General features: G+C 49.6%; 1 protein-coding gene across 4 annotated transcripts in view; it reads right to left on the reverse strand.

Moving 5' to 3' along the window:
- Nucleotides 1–18,890, reverse strand: part of SIPA1L3 (signal induced proliferation associated 1 like 3) — a 217,450-nt gene that overhangs the window by 102,040 nt on the left and 96,520 nt on the right. The window contains exon 1 of one of the 4 annotated variants that reach the window (XM_039855065.1): nucleotides 10,503–10,588. The exons of the other annotated variants lie outside the window; for them this stretch is intronic. The gene's annotated coding sequence lies outside the window, so the exon portion shown is untranslated. Of the gene's footprint in view, nucleotides 1–10,502; nucleotides 10,589–18,890 lie in introns of those variants that run through there. 4 annotated transcript variants of the gene reach the window in all.

Genomic DNA, 18,890 nt, shown 5'->3' on the forward strand with positions numbered 1-18,890 from the left:
GGGGCAGTGGTCAGACACCCAAACGCCTGCAGCCACCATTCACGGCTCTGGTCCCGGATCTAAAGCAGCGCCAGGTCAGGGTGAGTCCTCCGTAAGTATTTTCTGAGTCCATTAAAAAAAACCCAAAAATCCAAAATCGACCAGGCAACCAGTCAGCCGCCCGGCCAGATTATCAACCAGCCAGTCAAGCAGATAACCAACCAACCAGACAACCAACCAACTAACCAGCAAGCCGATGAGCCAGTTTACCAGCCAACTAGTCTCATGTTTCTGTGTCCCTGTCCCTATCTACATCTGTATCCCGTCTCTCCACATCTCTGTCCCATGTCTGTGTCTCTGCTGGACCTCCCTGCGTCCTTGCTCCCCCTTCTCTCCATGTCCCTGCGTGTGTCTCTCTCACATGTGGACATTTCTGGCCCTTGAGTCACAATCCCATGTTAACTCAGCACTGAGCATGTGTCCTAGGCCAGGCGGCCCTCGCCTGGTCGCTCTGTTAACTCCCGCCCAGAGTCCAAGTTCTCAACGTCTGCAGGAAGGGAGAGAAGCTACGGAACTGCCAAGATTATTGAAAAAATAAAATAAAATCGGGAGGCAGATACTAAATCGTGTAGTAAATAAAAGAATCACTGGCACTGTGGCACTGTTCGGGCCCCCGATTTCTCGTGTTCCAGGCAGGATTCACGACTGCCTTGTTTGATCTCGCTTCCCCCTGCAGCGGAATCTTACAAGGAAATTGGCTGCTTTAATCAGAGAACAAACTCAGAAACCCCAAGAAGTAATTTAGAAGAATGACATATTCTCTCTTACAATTAAAAAAAAAATCAGTATTTAAAAAAAGTTCCCGTGCTCCATATTTTCTATCCATCTATCTACCTAGGTCAACGCAGAACACGCATCTGGAACCGACCTCCTGCAGCTGGAGGCTTGAACCCAGCATTTAATTTTTAATTTCACCCCCAGGGAGGGAGTGACAGTGCGATCCTCCTTCCCTCCACCTTGAGCTCCCCAACTTCCCAAAGTCACGTGCCTCCACTTTGGCACAGCCACAGCCCACCGGTGCTATTATTGACTTAAGATGATCCTTTCCGCCATCTCGCTTGTAAAGCCTTAGTAATATAAGTGTTGGAGTCGTTATATTTTTTTCTAATACTCATCAAACTGCACAAATATGAAAATTTGTAAAGCTTGTCTGTGTATCAGATAAGAATGAGCTTTGGTACCAGAAACGCGCTGACATCAGAATCAGGACACGACTCAGATGTGACCCTGAGCCAAAATGCCAGACACAGAGGAACACGCAGAGTTTATGATTCCATCTACACAATGTTCAAAAACAGGCTAAACAGAACCACGGTATTTAGAGTTGTACACACGGTAGAGCAAACCTTCAAAAAGCAAGAAATGGTGACCATGCAGTCTGGAGCAGCAGTGCCTTCTCGGGGAGGGAGAGGCTTCTGGGGTGCCGGCAGGCTCTCTTCGTTGTTCTGGGGTGACATGTCTGCCTGCTTTCTCATTGTTCCCTAAACTGAATATTTACACACTTCTCAGTGCATATATTACATTTTACAACAAAGTTTTAAAGTCTTTTGAATTGTATGAATTATATGTGTAATTTTAGGAAAAAGATAAAACATATTTAAAAGTCTCAGCTGTTTGATCTGTGAAGGCCCCCTATGAAGACCTGATTTTGTGTGAGGTGCACGTCCACACACATGGCCATCCCTGTCACTCTCGCTCCCCTATAAAAGGTTTCCACTTCCCAGACAGGCAGGGCCACTTCACCTGTTTGCACACAAACATCCCGGGCAAGCTGGGAGAATGCGCACTCCCTCCCAGCCCCGGGGGAGGCGGGGAGAGCCTAGGGAGAGCCGGGCTACACCCACGGAAGGCAGCAGTTTTGGGCAACTCACCACCAGACGGCTGAGCACGGAAAGGACCGGCACCCGACCACCTGCCAGCTCAGGAGGGCTTCCAGGCACAGGGGCTGTTGGGAGCACACCCAAGGCCGGCCCTGCAGCGACACCACAGTGGGCTCTGGAAGGCCAGCAGTCCTGACCCGCGACCGGGTGCAAAGCCTCTTCCTGGGCAGATGGGGACGGCCTGCAGCAATGTTTGCACAATACCATAAATCAAACATCCAGGCCCAGGACTGCATGCAGGATGAGTGCCCAGGCCGAGGTAGAGGGAGGCGGGTGGAAGGGGGCACTGGGCCCTCAGGACACCCAGGACGCTGGGAAATCAGCTGCTCACTCTCAGGAAAACAAACTTTAAGGTTCACAGTTGGTGGAACCTTTCTAGAGGCAATCTGGCAATAGCTTTAGAAATAATTCTTACTCCCCGGACAAGTGATGCTACTCCTAGGAATTGATCCCAAAGAAATCATAAAGACAAATTAAAAAATTCATGGCACTGATTGGTTATAAAGCAAAAAAATAGAACCAACCTCGATGTCCAACAGCAGGAGAGCAGCTCAATGAATTACTGCACATCGCTGCGACATTAAACATTCATATATACGCAGACACAGTCACAGGAAAAAGACTGGAAGGATTACCCCAAAACAGCGTCCGGGGTTCTCTCTCAATGCTGGGACCACTAGTCACTTTTGAAAATTGGTTCTTCATACCTTCCTATATTTTTTTCAGGTTACCCTTAATGAATGTCTTTTCAAACTTGGGTGGAGGAAATTAGTACATTTTCATTCATTTATTTGGTTACTAGATGAGTATTTCCTGAGATCTTACTATGTAATGAAGCAGTGAATGAGCAGACCCCTTCCTGCCCTCTGGCTAGAAGGGGAGACATGTGTGAACGGGGTACACAGACCAAGTACATGTCAGTACATGGCGAGGAGAGGAAAGGAAACACTGATGAAGGAAAGGAACAGGGTGCTGCTGAGTGGGTGGTCACGAAGGCTTCACGGAGAGGAGGTGTCTCAGCTACAGGCTGAAGGATGCAAAGTTGGCCCAGGAAAGGGGTGGTGGTAGGTGAGGGGAACAGAGAGCCAGCAGGTACCCGCCGTGCCAAGTGTTCCAGATCCTGGACTTGACCTCCACTGCAGGTTCCGGAGAGCAGCGCCTGACCTGGCTGCCATGCAGATGACGAACCCGACCAGCAGCAGAGTCCCAGGAGGAGGCTGGGGTAGCCGTGCCTTTGGGAACAGGAGTGGCCTGGCCCAGAAAACAGGTGGTGCTGACATAGAGAAGGGGCCACTGGAGAAGACTGGCTGCTCCCTCACACGATGAGGGACCCCAAGGTACCCAGTCCCACGCTGGGTACTGGGTGGGTACGAGCACTGTGCCAGATCTGGTCACAGAGATGCCGGTCACCACTCCTACTCTTGTCCCCCTACTACTCAGACTACAAGGGTCAGAAATAAATGAGCCATTTCAGAGCGATATGTTTGGGCTGACAGCCAGCTGGCAGGGCTGGGTTCAACTTTAAGAAAATCTGGCAATTTTCCAAACAAAAGCCAGCCCCAGCCTTCCCGCAGGGTGGGACTTGTCTCAGAGTCCTTCCCACCAGGCCTCCGGGGACTCTCAAGGGCTTTTCTGGACACCAGAGGGCAAGACGCATCACTCCCAACGGGCAGATGAGGGGACTGGGACAAAGTGGTGGCATTTCTTGAGGAGAAGGAGAACTCGTCAGTAGGACAACAGTGCGACTCTTCACCGGGGGCCGCTCTCAGGCTGGGCACTAGGCTGAATGCTTCAGACTCCAGAAGCTGGTTGTGCAATCAGAGCCCCCTCTCCTCTTCTTCCTCAAGAGAAGTCCTAACGTGTATGGGGCACAGGATGCCCATCCAAAAAGTCTGCTTGCCCAGGCTTCCTTGCAGCTATGGCAAACTAGGTGTCCCACTATGGCCAATGAGAGGTTAAGTGGAAATCTGCTGGGGGACGGCAAAGAGGCCTTCAGGTTAAAGCCACTGCTTTCCGATAAAAAGGAGCAGCCTCGGCAGGTACACTGCTTCTACCCTTCTCCTTCCTGGAACATAGATACCATATCTAGAGGTGTGGCAGCCATCTTGCGATCCTGAGGCTGAAAGCCACATGCTGAGGATGGCAGGGCAAGGAGTCCTCCGAAGGAGCCCACTCCCCCAGCCAGTGACGCAGCCCAAGTCCACCCACACTCTCTTTCCTTCCTACGTGCAAGAGCGCAACTGTTGCCTTATTTCAGCCACTGCTCACTGGCTTTCTATTACCAGTAGCAGAGTACGAGCCTAACTCAGATCTTCATTTTAATGATAAGGAACCTGAAGCTCTGGGAGGGGAGGTCACTAGCCCCAGGTCACACAGAGCCAGGAGGAGAGAAGGCTGGAACGTGAGCCGGTATTCCTCTCCAGAGAGGCACCTTGAACCAGAGTTAAGAGTGCTGGCTTTGGGGAAACCTTGGCTTTGATTTACTTCTCCATTTAGTAGCTTGTTTGTCCCTTACTCCAGGAGCATGAGCTCCACAGAATGCGGACTGCTCACTGCTCACTCTGTACCAACTAGAACGGCTGGTGGCAGGTGCTCAACACGTCCCTGCTGAAGGAGCAATGACTCTTCTGGAAAGTGGGTACACACACCATCACTGGCCTCACAGGAGGCTGTGAGGGTTCAGGAGGAAGGAGCGTAAAGCAGTAAGTGCTCAAGAATCGGTTCCAGTATTACCACCATCGAGGCCACAGGTCTCCTCTTCAAAGACCTCTGTCCTCATGACCAGAAAGGTTCACCAACTCCAGATGATCTTTTTTAAAAAACTCACAGGGCCAAACACTCCCCAGGATTCCCAGCTGCTCTGTGACTGGAGGAGCCTCCTTGTGCTCTGCCTGCAGCAACCGCCACGTTCTTTGCACACCAACCCTTCCTCCTCCTTAGGTCCACCTCCCAAGCCACCTCCTGGGTGAGGCAGGCCTTCCCTGATTTTCCCACCCCACCGGACACAGTCCCTGGGGAAGCCCTTGGGGCCGTCCCCATCTGGCCCATGTCCGCCTGATGTGGTGTCTGGAAAGGCTGCCTACCTGGCATTCATGTAGTTCACCTACTCCACCCCACCCCCAAGACCAGCTCCTATGGGCAGGCACCACGCTTACTCACCTGCCTCCCCGGAGTGCCGGCACCTCCAAGAGATGCTCAAGTACATCTGATGAATGAAAGAAAAAGCACACCACCTAACATTTATATGAGGCCTACAATGTGCCAGGCATTGTTCGAAGCACTTTCGATGTCTTCATTCATTTGATATACATGACAAACTTTTGAAAGAGGTACTATTATCACTCCCATATTACACATGAGGAAACTGAGGCACAGAACCAAGTAACTTGCCTAAGGTCACACTACTGGTAAACAGCAAGGTTGGGTTCAAACCCTGCAGACTGACTGCAGAGTCCAGGCTCTTAACCTCTAGGCTCTCCTGCCTTGCTGCATGAATAAATGTACAAGCGTCCACGGCAGGAAGAGGGATGGATGCCTGGGGCCAGGCTTGAGTGGAAGGCGAAGCTCACTTCCTAGGCCAGAGCAAACATTCTCGCTGGCCTCCTCACGACATTCCACCTCCTTCTCCTCTGCTTACCTACCAATTTTGAGGCTGAAAATGCCAGACACTCACTTTTCCAGCTAAGAAAGCTGCTAGAAGGGGGAAAAGTTCCTGATAAAAGCGGTACCATGGTCCTGGTTGGATCCATGCATCCTGCCTCGGGTGTGATACCCAGAGCCACAGCGACCATAATGCAATCGTGAGGAAAGGCCAAGATGATTTCAGAAGTACACACTTGGAGCCCTGACACATGGAGCTGTTGGACCAATCCCAGAACTGCCTTTTCTCTGGACTTCTCGCTAAATAAGCCACTGTGAGTTCAGTTTCTGTTACTTATAGAGCAGGTTGAGATGTAAAATATTTAGAAACGAGTTTGGCAAAGGAAACAGGCAGTCAGAATGGTCAACAGCTGGCGACCACCAGCCTTGCTTATATCCACATCTCTGACTGTGAGCTCCTTGAGGGTTGGGATCCAGGCCAGTTCGGTTGACTATTGCCTCGGCACCGGCGCCGTGCCTGGCACACAGTCGGCGTTTGGTGAATGACCCTGACCGATGGCCCTGGAGACCGTACACAGTCACCGAGAGTACAGGCGCTACCTCCTGGCTCTGAATGCGGGCATTTCACCTCTCCGAGCTTCGGTTTCCTCATCTGAGAGCATTTCTGTCACAGGGTTCCGCAGGAAACGTCACTATCCATTTGTATGGGGCACTTAGCACAGGACTCGGCGTGATGCCAGCGAGGCAGGTGAGCTGCCATCAGCATCGACTCTTTCACCCTCTCCGTTTCCCCGCCTGTCAAATGGCTACCATGACAAGATGCTTTCACGAGATCAAATCTGAAAAAGTACAGCAGAAAGTGTCCGCCATCAAATGTTGTCTTATCTTTGGCTCAGTGCAGTATAGCAGGTAAGGGTAAGGATTCTGACCTCGGGCTGCCTGGGTTTGAATTCTAGCTTTGCTGGGTGACCCTGGGCAAGTCACTTAACCTCTTTGTGCCTCAGTTACCTCACATATAAAATGGAAATAACAAAGTACCTCGCTCAGAGGGTTGACATGATGATTAAATGAGTTAATGTGTAAAGCTCTCAGAGCAGGGCCTGGCACAGGTACCCGGCAGAAGGGTTAGCTGCTGTGACCACCAGCAGGAAGGATTCCCCGCGCGCCACTCCCCAGAGGTGTGACCTGGGCAAGTTATTTAACTCTGCCTTCCTCCTCTCTAAGACAGGGCTGTACTAGTGGTACCTACACCTCACAAGATTACTATGAGAATTACAGGAGTTAATCTACGTGAAGTGTGAAGTACTCGCGACAAGGCCTGCTTTACGAGACGGGCCCGGTCAACGTGGCCCATCCTCACCGTTTCTGTACGACTCGTCTCCTACACTGTTATTTAATGCTCACACTGCTGTTTAACTTCCTCGTCTGCATATCTGGCACCACCGCTCTCCCTGGGCTGCCCCAGCCTCCCTCCCCCACGTCCCCAGCGCCTGGCTGAGTGCCCATCTGCCCGCTGGATGCCGGCTGCGGTGAAGTGGCGTGACGTTCCTCTGGCCCTTCTCCTGCCCGGGACACCGGTGCCACATGCAGGCCCCCCGAGCACGTCCCTCCGCCCAGGACTCTCCAATCAGGCACAGCCACTCTGCCTGCTGGCTCAGTGGCCTCAGGAGGGCTTTCCTTAGGTCAGGGCACAACCCAGTCCTTCGACGGGGGACAAAGTGAAGTGTCTGCTCTGAGCATGGGATGGGGTAGCTTGGAGAAGACTCCTCCAGTGCAGGAGGGACTTGTAACCATGGGCAAGTAGCCCTGAGCCTCCCAAGGGAGGCTTGTCCCAGGCAGCATGACTCGCAGCTGTAAGGCGAAACCCAACGAGCTGCCTCGGGTTTCCCTGGCGACCAAGGGACCGAAGCGTCCATGATGGTGCTTATCATGAAGCAACTCGCCCCTGACCAGGCCATTTAGACCCTCCGGCTTTCTCATCTATAAAATGGGATCAGTGTCTCTGACTGATCCCTGCCCTCCTCCCACCTTGCCCTGAATCACAGGGAATGACACTTCCCTGGATCCCTGGTTAGGCTCAGCCAAAGGGGACAGTGGCAGAAGCCTGGAAGGTGGAGACAGTGAGAAGCCAGGCGGTTCTCCCTCTCCCCTCCGCCCGGAACAGCGTCTGGGGTAGGGGCTGCTTCCCTGCGCTCCCCGCCGGCCCCGGTACCCTGCCCATGCCACCTTCCTCTTGGTCCCTCCAGCTCTGGTTGCTGTCTCAGCACTCCCTGCTCCTGTTTATCCATTCCTCCATCACTCATTTCATCAAATTCTCTGTGTTGAACTTCCTCTGTCTGAAATACCTAGAGTGGATTCTGTTTACCTGAGAGATACACTTGCCTTGCCTACATTTTTGTGGGATCTAAGAATGAAGGGAGAAGATGCACTTGAAAAGTAAAAAGTACTACAGAAACCAAGGATTATCTTATGGAAACATCTTCCTGTCTTCCATAACATGAGGCACATCGTGGGCGTAGAGTTTAAAACCCCCAAATGAAATTATATTGTGTTTGAGATTCGCTTCAAAATCATCCAGAGGCAGGGGGATGGAAGAAGCGAGCTTGGCCACGTGCTGAGAACTATGGAATCTGGTGACAGGTATGTGCCTGCGGGCTCTGTATGTTCTTCTTTCTACCTCTGTAAATGTTTGACATTTTCCATGATTAAAACAAAACCAACAGGTAAGAGGAAACAGGTCCCTATTCTTTTGGTGGGGGTGCAAACTTGCAGAACCTTCTTTAAAGGGAATTTGTCAGTTAATTAAATGAAAACCATGCATATCTGTGGACCCAGAGATTCTAAAACCAGTAGAAGTGCTGGCCCAAGAACCTCAAGCTGCCTAGAACCTAAGGCTCCCAACTGCTTGAGACAGAAGAAAAAGAAGATGACCTGAGAGTCCCTCATTAAAGAACTAATTAAACGCATTTTGATACATCCATGTAATACGATTCCAGGTAGCCATTAAAAAGAATGAGGACACAGCTAACATGCTGACAAGGTAAAATGCCCAGGAGACACCGATCAATGACAGACAAAGGTATGGAGAAACAATATTATTGTGTCATGTTTTTCAAAAGTATGTAATGCCCAGAGGAAGAAGTCTGGTAAATAGTAATAATATGAATATAGCACTTACCATGTGCCAGCGCTTTACACATACGCTGTATATCTTATGTTCACATATAGTTGTCTCCATCTGACACATGAGGAAACTGAGGGGAGGTCAAACGTTGAATCCTAACCCCTATACCCCAAAGTGTGACTGTATTTGCAGAAAAGGCCTTTAAAGAGGTAATTAGATTAAAGAGACCATTAAGGTGTGCCCTAATCCAATCTGACTGTGCCTTTGCCACAGAGACACCTGGGGCTCGTGTGCCATGTAAAGAGCCATGACCATGTAAAGAGGCATGACCATGTAAAGAGGCAGCAAGAGAGGCCTGCAAGCCAAGGGGAGGCCTCAGGAGAAACCAAGCCTACCAGCACCCTGACCTTGGAAATCCAGCTCCTAGAACCGGAGAAAATAAATTCTGTTCTTGAACTTCCCCGTCTGTGGTACTTTGTGATGGCAGCGATACAAACTAATCCACTAGGTCGCAGAGCCAGTAAGTGCTAGAACCAGGATTTAAGCCCAGGTCCTGGCTGCAGAGTCCACGCCCTCACCAACGTGGCTGGCACAGCAAATGGTTTACGACGGCTATTTTTCTCTCTGAAAAGTGAGACTAGGGATGGGTGTGGGAAAGGAGGAAAAGAACTTTCAATTTTTACTGTGCACAGTCTTATGTTTAAATAAAAAAAATGCACATATCACATTTTTAAATATTAAAAATAAAACTACATGCATGGAAGGTACTGTCTTAAATGTTATTTTATATATTATCTCATTAAATCCTCAAAACATCTTAGGATGTCGATGCTATTATTATTCTCATTTCCTATTTAAGAAAACTCTGAGGCTCAGAGGAGTTAGACGGCAGGGTGAGGATTCGAACCCAGGCCATCTAGCTCCAGGATTTGCCCCTCACGACCTCATGAGCCCTCCTGCCCACTTCATCTCTGAATGAGCCACTCATGGACAGGGAAGTCTGAACGAGGGTAACAGGTGCAGGAAGAGGCACGAAGGGGTACTCAGCCAGAATAACCATCAGAGCATTAAAACCCGGACGCCCACTTCATCGACGTGACACAAACCAGGAAGCAGAATAACAGCGAGCGGTGATGAGCCAATGGGAATGAGTGCCGGGCCCTCCCGCGCTCTGGGGAGAGCGTGGGCCAGAGAGCAACCGGGTCATCCCTGGGGGAAGAGAGAATGTGTGTCCCCAGCCACAGTGTGACCCCAGGGTTCAAGAGGGGACAGGTATGCGGGTGCTCACTGAAGAGCTGCCTGCATGGTATGGGGCTGGGCGTGACTTGGGCGCTTGACACCAGGGAAGCAGAAACGTGAGGAGTGATGGATGCACACCACATACGACTGTTCGGAGGGCAGATGCAACGCACGGGAGCACACGGCGACATGGCTAATCTCAGACACATGCTGCTTGGTGTAAACTGGGAGGAAAATACGGAATGATATATGGAGCCCAGAAGCCTTTCTCGGAGCAGACTCTACTCAAACCTCAACAGGTATTTTGCAGGGATTTGTACATAGCTGCAGACCCACCACAAACACCTCAGAGTGGGGGAGGGAATAGAAGGAGGAATAGAGAATGAGGAAGGAAAAATAACAAAACCTACCCAACGACGAGGGAGGAGACACACACACTGCTTCCACCCACGGGCTAGTCAGGGGCAGCCAGACTCTACTTGCCCTGATTCAGGGGGTCATGTGAGGGTGGGAGAAGGGGCAGCAGGCAGAAACTGGACACACATCACCACACCCGAAACGAAAAGCACACTTCTTTGTTCTCAAGCGCCACATGTGTTGGGCCTTACACGATTTGTTACCTTAGTGAACCTCAGTTAGGGCTGAGTCTGGAGACCCTTCCCCGCTGTGGCAGGCATTCGGTTGTCTTCCCCTGGGAGATGGACCTCAACTGGTCGAAGGCATGGCATTCCTCTGGGAGTCTGACTGGCCTGGTAAGGGGGAGCACATGGCCTAAACTGGAACAATCGTAAACCAAAGGGAAGTATTTATAACCCGTGAGGAATGGGTTTCTTTTTTTCTGTTTCTTGATATCATGGACAAGAAAGCAAGTGGCTCTGATTGTCACTGGCAGCCATCTGGGGACCAAGAGGCATACACACAGGATGAGGCTAACGCTGAGAACGCGCCTTCGATGACAGACGTTTGAGCTGCTGATCTCACCCTGCCCGATGCCCACCGACTTCTAAACTTCCAAGGCACATTCAATACCTCTACCATTTGGCCAGATGATGTCAGCATTTTGTTACTCGCGACTAAAAGAGACCCACAAACTAGGCAGCCATTTCTCAATTGTTAAACAAGGGGAAATCTCTGCAAGAGGAAAACGAGGCATCAGAGACAAGAACAGGAAGGGACGATAAATCCCAGTGTACGGAGAATGCTCACAGGTCTCAGGCTGCAAGTTCCCCGCCTGCCCAGACGGCACCACACTCGTGACCCACCAAAACAGTCCGCTGCGCTGTCCTTCGCGCACAAGGGCTGCGGAAGCTGCCACAGTGGGTTACTTCGTTTCTCTCATTCATCACAGGAGCCAGGCTGCTGCCAGTTTCCTATGTTCTATTTCTCCTGGTAACACTAGGGGGTCACTCCCCAGCTGGCTAGAGCGGAGGATGAGAGACAGGACAAGAAAGCCCGGCCTGGCTCTCCTGCGGTGGCTCTGTTCCCGAATCAAAGGCTGGCCTTCTGGATCTGGGCTACCCTACGATCTGACTACAGTCAGGCTCTGAAACACCACACAGCGGTGCACGACCCGAGGACCTCAGCGAGGAGGCCTCAGCAAGGAGGCCTGGCCACCTGAGGGGGTCATCGCTGCATCAGCATCAAAGGAAAGGCCCGCCTGCGCTCTGGAGCCAGCCCGTGCTGGGAGCCGGCCGCTGCTCTGCCACAAGGAAGCCCTGTGACCCTGAATGGGCAACTTCACTTGAGCAGACTATGAACGGAAGTGCCCATCTTACAGAATTGTAAGGAAAAAAGGAACTAACACGTGTAAAGTGCTTAACACAGAGCCTGGCACAGGGCGAGCGATCTTATTATCATTATGATTTGATGGTATCTATTTTGACTACGTAAGTATAATTATATACAGTAAAATGTACCCATTTTGAGTGTGCAGCTTGATGAATTTTGACACATGCCTACACATGTGTAACCTACGCCCCAAATAAAACACAGAGGCTGGCCAATGACACGGACTTAACTGAACATCTTGCTCCTTCCTGCCAGTTCCCGATTTCGGGGCGGGGTCCCGCAAGCCCATGGGTATTTGGGACCCTGTGGTGGCTCAGGATGATTATGAAGTTGTTTCTTTCCACATGACTGATGAGGCTGGAGCCAGGGCATGTCCCTTATATACAAAGCCCCTGTGCAGCCCTCTAAACTGTGTGACCGAACACGGGAAGGACCGGCAGCTGAGCATCCGGGAGTCCCCCCGACCCTCCTCCTGAGGCTGCTCTCCTGGACCCGAGGGGAGCCCCGGCAGCTTCCCGTTTCTCCACTCAGGCCCCCTCTGACCTCAACCCCTCCGTGAGGCAGCCAGGTGCCACTTGCCATTTAAAAACGCAGCCGGGCCTGCGACACTTCGGAGGCTGGCCCCGGGGTCAACTCTCACCCCTCCCGAGGCCTAGGAGACCTGCACCCTGCCCTGCCATCTTCCCGCCTCTCTGGATCCAGCCGTTACCCGCTCTTCCTTTCTCTCAACTCCAGTCTCACTGGCAACTTTTTTTTTTTAACAGAAATTTTTATGGAGATAACTGTAGATTCGTGTACACTTGGTAAGCCATAATACTAGAGATACCATCTATGTTTTACCCATTTTGGCAAATGGTAACATTGACCAAAATCGCAGTACAACATCATAACCAGGATACTTACATTGATATAGTCTACTGGTTTTATTCCGACTTCCTGTACTCAATTATGTATATTTAGTTCTACACAATTTCATCGCATGTGTAAGGTCAGGTATCCACCATCACAAGCAAGATGTGACCAGTTCGGTCACCACAAAGATATCCTGGTGACCTTTTATAATCACAGCCACCTCCCTGTAACTCCTGTCCCTGACCCCGACAACCACCAATCTGTTTTCCGTTTGTATAATTTTGCCATTAAAAAGGGTTCTATAAAGTCATCCTGTATGTAACCACTTGGGATTGCCTTTTTCCCCACTCAGCGTAAATTCCTTGGGTTCACCCAAGCTGTTGCGTGTAGCAATGTTTTTTTTTTCCTTTTACTCCCAAGGTGTACTCATACGGTATAGATGGACCGCAGCCTGTTTAATGCTGCGACTGCTGAAGGACATCTAGGCTGTTTCCAGGTTTTGGCTACAATGAATAAAGCTGCTATGAACAACTGTGTACAGGTTTTTGTGTGAACATAAGTCTTCTCCGGGATAAATGCCCAAGAGTGCCATGGCTGAGTCATAGGAGGGTTGCATATTTAGTTTTTAAGCAACTGCAAATCTGTCTTCCAGAGTGGCTGTACCATTCGACAATCCCACCAGCAAAGTGTGAGAGAGCCGGTTTCTCCACGTTCTTGTCGCTAGCAACTTTGGTTCCTTCATTCAGCAGCTCCTATGTGCCAGGTACTATTCTAGAGTTTATAGTAACAAGACAGTAATTTGTATTATCGAATAGGAGCCTACATGCTGAAGGGTGTAGACAGGCAAGACGTAAGTCAACAAATTGATTATGATAAGTACAAAGAGGAAAATAAACAGGGTGCTGTGATAAGGAGCGTGTGTGTGTGATGTGTGTGTGTGTGTGTGTGTGTAAAAGTGGCTGCGTGTCAGGCGTTGGGCATAACCGGGAGAGTAGGCATAATCACAGCACAGTGATTACGAAGCCAGATACCACGGCTTTGAGTCCTGGTTCCACCCCTTCCTACCTGTGTGGCTTGATAAGTGATCTGACTCAAGTTTCTTCATCTGTAAAACTGGAGAGCGCCTACCTCACCGGGCTGTTGGGAGGATTAAGTGAGTCAATACCCATAACATACTCGGCAGCAAGGACCAGGCGTGGATGGGAAGCCTGTTCAAGAGTCTCCATCAGAGCCTCTTGACCACTGAGTGGCACTGCTAAGAAGCCACAGTTCCAACTCCGCAGGTTTCCTGAGACACAAGGCACCCAAGTGCTGGGAAGGGGAGTGCAGCCCTCCCCACAGGGTCAGGGCCACCTTGCTCTGAGAGTGGGCAGCCATGGGCACAGCACAGGAAGGGACAGCGAGGCCCTCTACTTAACCAGCAACCGCAGGGGCCCTCCAGCAGAGGAGATGCCAGATGAAGAATAAGAGGGACCTTTAAGGGTACCTGGGCCTCTCTCTACATCCATTCCCAGGTCTGAGGGAGTCTGGGGGACTTATCTGGGCCCTCGGTGAGGGGCTGGAGTGCAGGGCCTTCCAAACCTCTCAGCCTAGAGCCATTTCCTGTGCGGGGCTGAGGAGATAAAAGGTACCCTGGAAACTCCACCCCCACCCGCCCGCCCCTTACCAAGGCCTGGCCCACAGGAGGGAAGTGACAGAGCATATCGGGTGGCATCCTACTAAAGAAACAGGGAGCTCGGGGAAGCGGGGGAGTGCTGCTGGCAGCGCCAGGCCGAGGAGGAAATGAGGCCATACTTGCGGGTGGTGGGCTGGGGTCCCTTCTCTGAGAGGAAGGGCTCATGAGTCAGCAACGCACCAAGCCTTTCAGAGGAAGAGGCAGTGTGGCTGTGACCTGTTCTGTGGGCCTCTCAGTGGCATGGGACGGACTGGCAAGCCGCTTCCTTGCTGGGGACTGAAGTCTGGAACCACGGCACCTTCTCCTTACGTAAAGCTCCTTCCGACTCTCTAGACCGAGTGGCCAGATGACAGCAAAGTGGCGGGCTGGAGTCTCTAACCCTAGCTTGTGGCAGTTGGTACAGACTGTCTAGGGGGAGGTAGGGGGTCAGGACACCCAGCCTTGGAAGTGCCACGGGACTTAAAAGAAAAACCATCACTGTTCTCCTTCAACACCGCCTCCCTCCCCCGCCCCCTCCCCAAGGTGCCCCAAGGCTGTAGGAAGAAAGTCCAAATCAGACAACAGCTCACCAGGTCCCTTATGACCCTGCCTGCTGACCTCTGTTCCCATAACTCTGCTCAGGGCACACTGGCCTCTGTTCTATACCACGCCTCAGGGCCTTTGAACAGGCTCTTCTCCCTGCACCCCCTCCCATTTCCTATTATCTTTCAAGTGCAGGCTTGGAGTCACTTCAGAAATGCCTTCTCGGACCTGCCCAGCCCCACCCCACCCCGGCCTCGAGGAGGACCCTCACCTCCAGCCTCTCTCTTAAGACACTCTGGACTTTTTTTAATTACCAGATAAATTATGTGGTTATTTGACGGATTTTTTGATATCTATCTCCTCCACTAGGTGGTGAGTGCCATGACGTCAGCAGTAATGCTATTATTACTTTTAACAACAACTCGCATTTATTAAACACCTACAGGGTTTTATAGCATTATCTCACGACTCCTTACAGCAGCTCTATGAGGTCAGTACTATTATCCCATTTCGCAGATGGAGAAGCCATGTGAGTCCTGCTTACAGGCACTCAGTGAATGGTTAGTTTGGGGGACGCCCAGATGTCTGGGCTACATTCCCAAATATTCCTTTCTCCTAATACCCATGGGAGGAGGGGGGAGAAGCCCACTGCAGACAGAAGCCCAAGTCCATAGGTCACGTTTCTGCCACACTTTATAGTGATAGCCTCTCATCTCAAGGGCCCCTTCCCGGTTCTAACCCCTCCCCAATCCAAGAAGACAATAATTTAACACATTTTTATTGCGCAAGTCCTGTGTGTCAGGCATGGCCTGAGCACTAGACACACAGCAATGAACAAAACAGGTGGGGCCACGCTTTCACACGGCTCCTGTCTGCTAGGGACACGGGACACAAGGCCCTGTCACTCATTGGGAAAATGATGCAGTTGTCAAGGGAGGGGGGCAGGGAGGACCGGGTGGGGCGCAGGGGAGCTTCAGCGCTGTGAAGCTATTCCGCGTGATATCGCAGCGGAAGATCCAGGTCAGACATCTGTCCAAACCCACACTCTGTAGAACACAAAGACTGACCCCTAATGTAAACACGGACCCCAGTTAACAACGATGTATCGGTACTGGTCCACCAATGTACTGCACTAACACAAGATATAAATAATAGGGAAGCTGCGAGGTGGGGAGACTCTAAGGAGTTTGGGAACTCTCTCTACTCTACAATTCATTTTCTGTAAAACTAAAAATGCTCTAAAAAAAAAAAAAAAAAGCCCTGTCTCCTCTTGAACCCACTGCCATCAGCAGTTTGTCCTCCCAACCCTGCTGAATGACCCAGTGTTCATCTCTTCCTTCCTTCGGTGGCCTCAGGGCTCCAGGCTCTCCTGGTCTCCTTTACCATCTCTCAGGAGAGCTTGTCTCTTCCCCGTCCACACCCCTCCCCTGGTGAGCTCATTTGGTCCCTGGCTCTAAACACCATCGCTTTGCTAAGGACTCTTCCATTTCCTTCGCCAGCCTGGACCATGCCCCTCAGCTCCAGACCTGAATACCCCTCTGCCTCCCAGCCAGCTCATGCAGCTGACCATCTCTCAATTAACAGACCCAGAGCTGTATTCTTGATTCTTCACACCACCTTCACCTTCCTGCAAACATCCTCTCTGGTGCTCAACTCGATGCCTTTACTATTCGCCTGGTGTTCAGGCCAAACCCTCTACCCTCTCTCGCTCCCACATCCAGTCCACTGACCCTGTTGAATCTACCTCAAAATACTAGAATCTGATGGCCCCCTCCCCACTCCGCCCCCCGCCACACACTGTCTTACCCTTGACCACAGACACAGCAGGAGCTTCCTCTCTAACTTCTTGGCTCCCACATGAAACCAGAGGGCCTCTGTTAACCTGAGTCAGCCGAGTTCCTCCTCTGCCCAAACCCTCCCACTGCCAGTTTGGGAAAAGCTCACGTCCCTACGAGGCCTCACGTGTCAGTCTCCGACCTCGTCTTCTCCCATGCTGTCTTATATTTTAGCCTCTGAGCTGGGTGTACAATGGTATCATCTGCATTTCCATGATGATGATTAAGGATGGGGAATTACTCTAAATAATAACAATAATGAACATTTACACAGCATTTACTATGGGCCAGGCAATACACTGAGTGCTTTATATATACAGCTGCACGATCCCTTTCCAAACCTCTTAGGCCAGATGTGTTTCAGAGTTCTGGTTAATTAGGATTTTAGAAAAGCAATATGGAGACTGTACCCTGCAGGATCTGGCGGGGCGCTCATCACATCAGTATTTCTACAGTGAAGATAATCTGTCTGTTTGGATTATGTGTCACCTGGATCTATAGTAAATCCCTGAATCCCTACAACCACTTTGCGAGGCAAGTAGTAATATCAGCACTATTTTACAGATGGGGAAACTGAGGCATGGGAAGGTTAAGTGCCTTGACCACACTTACACAGGTAGAAGTAGAGGGCTGAGATTCCTACACAGGTCATTTTTACTGCTGTTCTCAATACTGGTTCTTAGGGTAGCTGATAGGAAATTAGTCAATGCAGAACAAACAAATAAATGAATGAATGAATGAGTGAATGAGATTAAGATGGGCAAGTCCAGGAACTCCGTTTCTCCAACTAGTTATTGCTCCTGGCAGAAAGCTCAAACACCACTGAGCTAACTGTGTGTGTTTAATCCAATTTATTTTGAATTAAAGATATACCCAAATATAAAGCAAGATTTCCACCCCAAAACGATCCTCAGAAATAATAGCTGTCTTTCATATTAATTTTTTTAAAAAGTACTGTTTAGAAAGGCACATCAGCTTCTAAAGACTTAAATGACACTAGTTTTGGCAACGGTAAAAAAGAAGGCATATATTATAACAGACTCGGGAACTATTCCCAAGGACTGGACTTCAGAATTCTAAGTGTTAGAAGTCACTTAAACAGGCCCTTTACAGATTCCTTTAAAAAGTAAGACAGGGACAATTAATTTTAAGCAACATGCATTCAATTTAAACAAAATACTTGATGTAAAAGTCTTACTGTACATGGAAGAGCATTTAAATCAGAATTTTGAAAACAAAAAAAAACAGTGTGTAAGGCTATACTGAAAACGGTCTTGAAGCAAAGTGCCACTGTGTGGGATGAAACAGAATTTTCCTGAATTGTCATTTATTCTTCTTACTGGAACGATTAGTCTGATTAGTGCTTATATAACCACTTTTGTATGTTCACATTTATTCATTTATCTGTTTCAGTAACTATCCTTTTGAAAAGTTAAAGTTTTAAAAACGTAACATAGTAAGTTAGTGGCAACACTTCAGAGACCACCAATATACAACTAAAATGGGAAGGAAAAAAACACCTGTCTAATGATACACAACTGGGTTCTTGAGGCTCAGGATACTGTTCCCAGTGCCGACATATGACAGAGACTCAAGAAGTACCACACATCGCACATGCTTCCATGGATACAGAGATGAAGCATTCGGAAATACGTGTAGATGACTGAAGAAAGTGACTCGAATAATGAAAAAGATGCCTACAGAGAGCGTAACATTGTTTTATGATATGTGAGAGGATATGAACATTTTAAGTTCAATATTTTTGATGTCATGATGATAAAGGTGTCACAAAATCAATAAACTAAAAAATATAAATAGATAGCTGATTATATCGTCTGTATCTTTAAATATTTCAAGTGGGTTTCCAATTTTTAAAAAATTTTCTCTTTGGAAAGATGGGAAATCACCTTGTTTTGGAATATATATGGTTATTTATTTATTTTTTATTACAAGCATTTAAAAATATCTGGACAGCACGCAGCAGTTTGCAAAAGTGATTATCTTGGAGGATTCTGAGTCCTCTGATTTTTTTTATTAAAACAACAAGTATTACTTGGATAATCAGATATGCAAGCAAACAATACAGCTTTATAATGTGAAGCTCACCCAAGGACACGATAAAGGAGCAGTCCTCACTCTCAGCCGCACCCTGGAAACATCTGTGAAGCTTTAAAAAAGCATCCCACGCCCGCTCCACCCTCCCGCTGGACCCACTGGGTCTAGTGAACTGGTCTGGGGCGGTGCCCAGGCACTGGGGCCTCTCAAAACTCCCACGTGGTGCTGATGCGCAGCAGCAATGAGAATCACTTTTAAAGCAAAATTTTTCAAATTTTTCT

The sequence above is a fragment of the Pteropus medius genome, unplaced genomic scaffold (genome assembly GCF_902729225.1).
Source record: "Pteropus medius unplaced genomic scaffold, Ma_sr-lr_union100, whole genome shotgun sequence".
NCBI lineage: Eukaryota > Metazoa > Chordata > Mammalia > Chiroptera > Pteropodidae > Pteropus > Pteropus medius.